Below are 11,282 nucleotides of genomic sequence, written 5' to 3'. Positions count from 1 at the left end.
GCCCTCACGTTGTGTGGTTCAAGGGCTTTGGAAACCAAGATGAGGCTCGAATTATCCGAACTGTGTAGAGTGAGTGGATTCTCATTCACGGTGAGGCTCAAATTTTCTGAACCACGTTAGGTGGTGGAATTCTCATTTATGATTTATATACTGTCAGCCATTTAATTTGATGTGGTTGCAGGACGTGTCTTTGGTTTATGGAGTCACCAAGATCGGTGCTCTGATACCGTGTAAAATGGTTCTGTATATTGATATGTTCAAAGAGTAATATTACAAGGAATTATATACATAAGATTTGTATCTATTCTAGGAAAATGAAATCAGTAAAATGTAATTAATCTTCCATAATTTGTCTAATTCCTTTAATTTATCAATTAACAATGTTGACAGATTTGTATCCGTTAATAGCTCGAGTCAAATAGGCCCCGAAGAAGAACATTAATATATTGAGCTTTTATAAAATAGAGGAATATTTTTGGGTTTAGGTCTACTAATATTGGTCAATTCATGTTCAAAGTCACCCTATTAACATGCGACAGCCATCCTAAATCTTACACACGCGATAGAGTCCCATTAACAAATTCATAGTATGTACAGTGTAGATGATACATGAAGACACCTATACTAAGTAATCCAAAGTGACCTAAACTAGTAATGAAAATTATTCTACAACTTATCAAATTTAACTCATACATGATCATAACCAACAAGTTCAAGAAATATGTGTCATGCTGTAGCAATTTCCATAGCCAATTATTTTTTTCTTTTTCAAATTTTCTGTGTTTTTCATTTTTACTAAAATGAATGCTCCACACACAAAAGAAAATAAAGACAAGTACACAAAACAAACACAAAATGTGCACGCACCAAAGCAAACCAATTTAAATGCACATGCGTGAAACCAAAAACAAAGCAAAAGAAACATAAACATATATAAGTGATGCATGCAATTATCATGTGACAATTAAGAACATGCATGTGTCAAAAACTACATAATCAGTTAGGTATATAAGTTCTATTTCCTTTAAGAGCACCATGATTCACTTTCAGATTCTGCAGATCACTCTTCTTCACCCAAACCTGTCTAGTGGGATAATAACTCCCAGACAGTTGTGTCATCAACTTGGTCAAATGATTCACTTGTTCAGTAAGGAATCCAAAATAACCAATAGATACCTGATGTTTGTTTCAATTTAAGTGCATCTTCCTAGTTTTGTTCAGGTACTGATGACATCTAGGGCGGATGTGGCCTAACTCTCCACAATGAAAGCATGTCAGGATAAACCTAGGACCCGTGTTTTGTGTTCTCTGGCATCTGTTCCTAGGTTAACAGGTTCTACGTTGTCTGGTAGACCTCTGTCCTATAGATCCCTCAACATTAGGTTTGGGGTTAGGCACATGTTCAGGCTGGTCAGAAGTAACGACAAATGTGGTCTAAGACGTGCTAGCAGTATCATCAAGTTTACCCACATATCCTAGACCTCTCTTATTTCCAACCGGCTTGCCTATTTCTAGAAGATTTTCTAGCTTTGACGAACTACTAGTGAAGGCAAAAAGTTGAGACTTTGAGTGCTCTAAATCACTCACAATGTTCACAACCTAGATTTACAAAGTCTCACTCATGGTGGTCAACTCGTTGACTTTCCTAGAGGACCTTTCAAGCATACTGGTGAGATTTTTGACCTAAGACTCTAAAGCTTCATTCATAGACTTAAGTTCACTCAAGACAATGGAAGATTCCTTAACGTACGCCTCTAACTTAGCTTTCTCTGATTGCAGCTCCTAAATAGTCGTACTTAAACCTTATTTTTATTGAGAATTTTCAAGCTTTCCTGATACATCTTCTCATAGGCCTCTTCGATATCTTCCTCACTCACCGACCCATCGCTAGAATCCTCAGTACTATCTAAGTTATTGTCTCTTTTATTTCCCTATTTAGATTCACTCTTAACCCTGGTTACAAAGGAAACGTATTTTTCACTCTCCTCACTCATAGATTTCTCACTCTGGTTGTTTGAGCTAGACTCGTCATCACTGAAAGTAGCATTCATAGCCTTCTCCCCGAATTTCTTAGCACTAGGGCATTCATTTCTAAAATGGCCGAAACTTCCACACTTATGGCATCTTACAAATTTAGACTTTCTTCCAGATTCACTTGGGTCACCTCTCGATTTCTCTTGTAACTTCTTCTTCCTGAACATTTTCCTGAATTTCTTAGCTAGATAGGCCATCTCCTCATCGTTGGATAAATCTAAATAAAAAGATTTCATCCAGTTATTCCCAGTGGATTTCAAGGCTATGGATTTTTTCTTAGCAGGATTGTCTTGGGTAAGCTCATAGGTTTGGAGCTATCCAACTAACTCCTCTACCTTGATAGTGTCAATGTCCTTACTTTCCTCAATTGTCGTGACTTTAGGCCTAAAATGCTCGGGTAAGGATTTAAGGATTTTTCTCACTATCTTGGGCTCGAGGATTTTCTCACCTAGGTTGAAGGACGAATTCACTATGTCATTTAAGCTCGCATAGAATACATCAAACATTTCATCATCTCTCATCCTGGTCTCTTCAAACCTAGTAGCTAGCATCTTCAGTTTCGAATTCTTAACCACTTGTGTTCCCTCATATATGGTTTCTAGAATATCCCAAACTTCCTTTGCTACCTCATATATGGACACTCTCCTAAATTTCTCGAGGGAAATAGCCATAAATAGGGCATGTAAGGCTTTACTATTCCAATTACATCTATCCAATTCAGCCTTAGACAAATTTTCTATGGGGGTGGGAGTGACAACACCATCTTCTGTGGTCTTAGGGGTAGACCAATCATTCACCACTCTCAACCAAATCCTCTTATCCATAGATTTCAAAAATGCCCTCATTCTCACTTTCCAATAAACATAATTATTCCCATCAAAATAGGGCGGCACATTCAATGAAGTACTCATCTAGACTAATGTAAGGTCAAAACACATACTCAGGCTCTGATACCACTTGAAAAGTCACCTTGAACACTTAGATACGCTAGAAAGATTGGCTAACGTGATACAGTGTCAAATTCAAATTTTATGCGTTATCAAGTGATTACGCTCAAAGAATAACGCGGTGATTGTAGTACAGCTTTGGGGTGTCGTATCCACAGGGAGATGGAAAAATTCTCAAAAGATCAAACAAACTAGGGTTTTCGTAATTAAATGTGGGAATGATTTGTCACTTGAAATAAAAATTAATTATCAATATGCGAATTAGTGAAGCGTCGGAGTTCCCCCATTGGATTGGATCAATCAACATCAATAATTAATGTATTTTTACTCAATTAGAGGTTTTCTTCCCAACTCTCTAATTGCAAGATTTAACAGTAAAGTCCAATTTTATTCTAATTATGTTTCTAGAATCTAGATTTTCTATAACACATTCGCACATTTTTATTGGAACAAGATCAAAAATCGACCATATACGTCAGGCATAAGGTAGTAATCAGTCCGCCAATAAAGTGATATTAAGATTAAAATTCAACAATTATTTCAATCATTCAATAGAAAGAGCATGGCTAGATCTATGAAGGATTTGATAAAAGTTAAAATAATCTCAACAATAAGTAATTTAAATTGAAACTCAACAAATAGTTTAATTTAACAATGGAAAAAGTATGACTGAATCCAGGAGAAATTTATTAAAAATTAAACAAATTTCAATACTAATTCATAACGAGAAAATCCAAATCTAGAAATTATTAAGCAAAGAGAGTTCGAATTACATGAAATTATGACGTGAAATCTCCAAATCCAATGAGTTCCTTCGTTGCTTCACCGAGTTCCTTAGTTTTCCATGGATTTTCTTGAGCACCAAGATGAAAGAAATAGGTCTGGGGGCGTCTCCCTTCGTTCTGGGTGGTTTTGGGCATTTATATCCCGTGAAAATTAGGTTACTATAAGAGATTCAATCGTATAAGGAAACTGAGATTCGACTGCCAAAAAAACACTATGCGACCGCATGGTTATTGTCATTACGGTGGCATGGTTATGCACTTTCAGCCTCTTGAATTCTCGGTATAGGTGTATGCGACCGCATAGTAGAAAAGCATGCGGCCGCATGGTTCCGCCAGATAGTTTTCAGTGTTTTAATCATAACTTTCTTTCCCGATATCAAATTGAGGTGATTCAAGTTGCATTGGATAGCTAACTCAAAGGACACAATTTTTATTCAGAAGTCATCTCCCAATTCGATCATCTTCCATGTCAAAAATGGGTCCCAACATGAGACTAAAAACTGGTGTGTTAGTTTTCGATTGGAAATTGATGTATTGATCAAACTTTGATGTTATTTCACCCCTTTGACTTCTTTCCTCATCCACTTGACCTCTAACACTTTCGAATCTTCATCATAATCTTGGACACAAATTTGAATCATTTGCACTTTAGTCCTCGAACTTTCGTTCTCTTCTACTTTGGTCATTTTTCACTTGTTTCCTCCGAATTTCATCTTTTTCACCAAAATGCAACCTAAACCAAAATATAAGAGTAATGAGTGTATTTTGGCATAATATAATCACATGAATGCAATAGTTAAAAGGGGAAAATATGGTATTTTACACTCTTATCATCAAGTTTACGTTCTAAGTTATAAATTCGACCTTACATGCGGAATTAATACAATTAATAGCAAACATACAAGCTAGTTAATCCTATGTTGAACTGTCGGTTTGCAATATGTAAAATAAACAAATCAAAACAACTCACAGTTCGTTGATAGAGAAACCTAATGTGGGAAAAACTTCGAGACCAAACCAGTGATATCCACTATACCAATTCAGCAAGTACAAGTTATACCAAACTTCGTACCCAATTAGACCAATTATTCCAGTTTCATGATCTACTGTCGTAGATACCTCTAGCCTCCTGCTAGACTTCTTGATCTACCTCTTATAGCCCAATATGTTGTCCACTACAGTCTCCTAGTCCTTAGCTGATTGTATCATCAAGTGAAATTCCAAAAGTTACCTGTCCTTGTCCGATTTCCTGCGCTTGACGTCCACCTCTCTCAATCTCCAATGAGAGAGTCACTTCCTTACAAGATTAAGGAAGACATGGTGTTTTGGATTCACGAACCTTGGTATTTTCCAAATCTTTGGTTGTCGAATCACAAGATAAAAAGATTGAACTCACCAATGACTCTTGACTTGGATCTCTTGAGGATGATATGAAAGTGTATTCAATGTTAGCACAATGTAGCAATCTCTCAAAATTTGTGTTAGGGCTTGGGTATTTATATTTGAAGATGTCTATGTGGTATGGGTCGAGTAAAACACTTCAAAAATGTAAACTAGGGATTTTGATGCATAGGAATGTCACTCGAGCGAGAGCTGACGAGAATCGAGTGAGAGGTATTATATTTTTTTCACTCGAGCGAAATGCCAGCGAAAATCGAGCTACGGCGAGCAATTGTCAATATTTTTATCATAACTTTCTCTTCTGATATCCGATTAAGGTGATTCAACTTGCGTTAGAAAGCTAACTCAAAGGACTATAATTTTTATAAATAAAATTATCCAAATTCCACCATTTTCTATGAGAAAAATTCATTGTAATTTACGACTAAAAATTCAGAACATAATTTGTGCTACTCTTTGATATCATTTAGACTTCCAATTGCATTCCAATGATCTTATACGATCTTCTTGGACATCTTGGACTCTTTCAACGATTCAAAAACTAATTTACCTCATCTATACAGAATTGTACCCTAAACCCTTAACTTTTACAAGAATGTTCGATTAAGTCTCTGAATTTTAAAAACATACAATTACGCTCGTTTTGTTTGTAGAATTGCTAGTTGCACTTATAGACCTAATAAACTCTCCCTTTGGCATTCTGTGAGAAAACCATACACAATAAGTTAGGACTATACAAATATAAGTCAGGACTCTAGACACAATCTATTCTACACAACAAACCCAATTACTGAGTATTGTATTCCTTATACCTGTTTTCTGAAATCCACAAACTCATATGCCTAGTGTAAAAGCACGTGACATTGAAAACCTCTTATATCTCCACTCTAATCACTGAATTAAGTGCTCAGTTTGCTATATAAACATTAAAGCACTTAATCACAAACACATCCTGAAATCCACAAACTCATTGCTCAGTGGGCATGGGAGTGCCATGATTAGAGCTCCTAGTCTTGTTGCTACCTCTGGACACACCACTTGTATTCTCATCTCTCAACTCACTATTAGGGGTATTAAGCTCTTGATGTTCTTTATTGTCCCGTATAATCTTGCGCTACTGCCTTGTGTTGATCTTTACTATCTTGGTTGGCCAAATGTATATCTTCCTCTAGTCAGCAATACCCTGCATGTCAAGTAAATCTATTTACATATGTATCTTTAAGCATTACATGTTATCAAGTATAATTTGAAAGATGAATACTAAAATATACCTGTCTCCCTTGGCCCTTTCATTAAATCCAGACATGTCTTCTTGATAAAGTTCATCATCTATATGCTCATCTTCAACCTCATGATTAGAAATATTAGCCTCGTGATTACCATATCCATCACATGCAGATCCCATATCACCATATTGTATGGATCTCTGTTGACTTGTTTGGCCAGTATATCCTCCATTAGTCGGTAACATCATGCTTGCAAAACTAATTCAAAACAATAATTGTTAAATTTGTAGCTAAGCGGTTCATTTCTTTTAATGGTTATTTTTAGCACTTTTTGTCTTTTAAGACTATTTAGTTGAGTTTTAAATTTGAAAATAATCTTGACCGCACAAGGTACAGCCCATTTACACACATGTTTCACAATGCACAATATATGTATATATTTAAAATTACCTGTGACCCCTAATCCAATTATTAGACCAAGATGGTTTGTTTATATCCTCATCTTCCCTATCATCATTAGAAATATTAGCCCCATGATATCGATAACTGTCATGTGTAGATCTACCACCACCACCCCTTTTGGATCTCTCATGACTTGATTAACTAGAATTATAGCCTCCTCTAGTCCGAGTCATCCTGCTTGCAAAACCAAGGAGTGAAAAAAATCATCAAAATATGAAGGAAAATAAATTAATAACAACAGTGCTAAATAACTTAAGCATATTCATGAAGTAAAGGAAACGTAAGAAACACAAAAATAATGATAGTTATGTGCGTACATGTTCATCATTGTCATTTTCACTGGGATTCGATGTAGAGCTATTATTGTCATCATCTACCTCATGTATATCCTCTTCTTCTTGTGAACTTTCTATATTAAGCATGCGAGACTTCATAATGTTACTAGGTTCCTCTACTTCTACTTCTTCGGGAAAAAATCATCTCGAACTAAATCTTCATGATCTAACTCTGGGGATATCAAAAGTGGTTGTATATTAGATGGTTGATCCTCTTGGAATAGAATTTCAATCAAGCTTGGTTTGTTATTTTTTGATATAACAACTCGAATATCAATGACATATCTGGCTTTTGTTTTCACAACTGCCCACCAGTCACGTCGATCTTTAGAATTTGAAGGGAACTTCGTGTAGTATACTTGTTGAGCAAGTATGAAAATGTCATTTCTCACTATTATTTTCTTATGATTAATCTCAACAAGGTTAAATCGTGGATGAACACGAATCCCATTCTCATTATCAAACCAATCACATTTAAATAAAACAACCTATTTTGAGGTCCAAAATATTCAATTTCCCAAACTTTAAGTAACATACCGTAATAATTCCACTCATAATCATTATAACAACTTCACATAACGCATACTCCACCATTAAGTCATTTTATACAAGCCATATTCCAAAGTATGGAGTTTGAAACCATTCACAACGTATCCATTGTAACAGTTCACTTTATGAGAAGGGCCCAAAGCGATATTCTTCACTTGAGAGTTAACCATGTTCTTTTCATTCAATACCTGACAGAAAAAATGTGCTTACTATAACTTATACAGGTTTTATTTTTAGTACTGAGATTCTTACATATTCTTTTAGCCAATAGGGAAAACGATTGTCATGTTTTGATCAAGTTGTGCATCAGATGGTTGAGGATAATCCATTCTCATTTGTTCATCAAACTTCCTACGAATAAGATCATAATGTAAAAGTTTATATAACTAATTGTGATTCAAGGAGTGAATATTTAATGATTATTATAATAGTTTGCCTTACAAAGGGGATAACTTATTCACAGTTTAATAACACATAATGATGTTGCTTGTAGATCTTCATCTTTCATAAACTTTATAGTTGGAGCTTTATTACCTAAGAATCGACCGAACTTTTTAAAAATTGATAGTCTTTCTTACCGATTAACAAACCTTCCATCATCATTCCTTGGTGGATGATTCAATCGTGTTTCCACACTTGAGTTAAAGTATAACCTACAAAAGTTAGATGTTTCCTCTATAAGGTATGCTTCTACTATAGATGCCTCAATATGATTTTTATTTTTTATCTTCTTTTTCAGGTAAAATAGGTACATGAAATGTATGGGTATTATGTTAATATACATATTAATATATGAAAATGATAATGCTAACAATTGACGTGTTACCTCTCAAAAGGATACATCCATTGATATTGCACTGGACCTCCTACCTTAGCTTCATATGCTAAGTGAACTAGCAAATGCTACATTGAGTCAAAAAATGCGGGTAGAAAAATCTTTTCTAGTTTGCATAATGTTACAACAATGATGTCTTCGAGCTGTTGCATATCCTCCACTCTTAAAACGGTTGAGCATATATCTCTAAAAAAATGACTAAGTTCAATTATTGCTTCCCAAATTGGTTTTGGCAGTAGATCTTTAAATGCTATAGGCATCAAACTTTGCATAAATATATCACAATCTTGACTCTTCATCCCATAAAACTTAGAATCACCCTTAACACAATGAGCAATGTTAGAAGAATAACCATCTGGCATTCTTAATCCTTTAATCCAATTACATACTTCTCTTTTCTGGTACTTCGTCAAAGAATAGAGGCTTTTGGCATTTTTTCTTTGTACCTCTAATTAAGTGAAGCTCTAGCCAATTGCAATGAATCTCTGGATCCATCCTTGCTTCTACATAATCCTTTGTTTTTCCTTTTATGTCCATAACTGTGTTGAATACATTATCAAATACGCTTTTCTCAATGTGCATCACATCTAAGTTGTGGCGTATGAAATTTGTATGCCAATACGGTAATTCCCAAAAATATTTTTCTTTACCCAATTATGGTTACTACCAAAACCTTCAATTTCTTGCCTCTTACTTGCTTTATCATAAGGAATGTGCGGAAGGTTCTCAACCATATGTCGCATACGATCACCCGATAATCTAGTAAGTGGTCATCTTTCTCAAATTTACGTTTCAAAAACTTATCTCGTTGTTTTCTGAAGAGATGATCAGGTGGTAAGAAGTGACGATGGCAATCAAAAAATAACTCTTGCGTCCATGTTTAAATCTGAATGATTTAGTTAGGTGCATCCAATACGAACAAGCCAATGGACCATGTGTACTCCATCCAGACAACATATCGTATCTAGGAAAATCAATTATAGTCCACATCAAAGCTGCTTTCATTTGAAAATTTTGCCTCCTATATATGTTGTAAGTTTGAATTCTTTCCCATAAAACTTTCAAATCATCTACCAATGGACGTAAATAAGCATCCAAATTTTTTGCCTGGACTCTTAGGACTTGGGATAACCATGCTCAGAATCATATTATCTTATTCCATACACATCCAAGATGGGAGATTATACACTGTGATAACTACTAGCCAACGAGTATGCCTTAGAATCTCTACCGAAAGGGCAAAGGCCATCAGTGCATAGACCTATACATACATTACAAAGATCAAGGGTGAAGTCTGGGTAAGTCGCATCGAAGTGCTTCCATGCCTCACCATGTATTGGATGTGAAATCTCTCCACTCGTAATTTTTTTTTTTGAATCTCTACAGTATGCCAAGACATACCCAACCTTTGTAGTCTAGGTTTTAAAGGTAAATAACACAATACCTTGTATGGCACCTTACGTCCTGATCTAGAAGGTTTCTCTTTGTATCATTCCTTATCGTAAATCGAACACACTGTCAAATCCTCAGTTTGTTTGTAGTACAACATGCAACCATTATCACACGCATGTATCTTCATATAACCAAGACCAAAACTGCTTAAAATTTTCTTTGTTTTGTAAAATGCATCCTCTAACTGTGCACCTTCTGGCAACACGTCTGCAGGTATGGAAAACATTCAATCATAACATGTTGTAGAGATATTAAATTCAGACTTACAATTCAAAAGCCGTGACATGCTGAAATTTTAGTGTACTTTGTACAATCAGGCCATATAGGTTCATCAGCTTCACGAAGTAGTTTAAAGAAATTTGCAGCTCTTGGATTTGGCTCATGTTCTTTTGGAAAATAATTTTGTTGATTAAAAAAAGGAACGGTAAATATTAGGACCCATAGCATCCATTACCATTGTTTGATTTCTACATTCAGTTTGTCCTTGTGCTTTTGAGGATTTACCCAAATTAAATCGATTAATGACTCATTCACCATGTGCATACCATTGATTATAATCATGGGTAAATCTTTTGTTGTATAAGTGAAGTTTTACATCATCTCGCATATGAAATTCTCTATTGCCACATTTACGGCAAGGGCATCTTATCTTATCGAATACTCGTGGTTGGGAACATACAAATTCAATTAACTTTTCAACTTCGCTAAGAAATTCTTTTGTGAGAAAACCCTTATCCACTCGTCGCCACATGCATCTACGATTAGATGACATGCTGCTAATAGCTAAAACTAAAAAGTTAGGCATAACATTGAAATATTGCAAAGACCAAGGACACATGAAATACTTACAAAAATAACTCGCAAATTTTTTACGAGCTTTTCACATAAAAATAGATGTAACCTTCAATCATGTTCCATTTAACCTTCCAGGTAATTCGTGCACAAGTAACTTATGAGAGTGAAATAACAACCATTCTCTATAATCAACTACAAACTATTGATAAATGTTTGCTTAATAGTATATAGTTACTACAGAATATTTTGCTGATATTGCACATTGCAAAGATTAAGATATTGTGGTAATTATTTCATGAAATATATAAGCCTTTAGGCTAAAATCTTGTCAGCAAACAACATGTTTGTTTACATTAGAAAATTATACCAAATCTATTCTAAAATATTATTGGTCAGGAAAAAAATTGAATCCTTCTAAAACTCTTTCCATATTTTATACAGGTTGTAGAGAGATGCATTGC

Source organism: Olea europaea, chromosome 2, assembly GCF_002742605.1.
Source record: "Olea europaea var. sylvestris chromosome 2, O_europaea_v1, whole genome shotgun sequence".
Taxonomy (NCBI): domain Eukaryota; kingdom Viridiplantae; phylum Streptophyta; class Magnoliopsida; order Lamiales; family Oleaceae; genus Olea; species Olea europaea.
The sequence above is the reverse complement of the archived record's forward strand: the minus strand, read 5'-3'. Positions refer to the sequence as shown.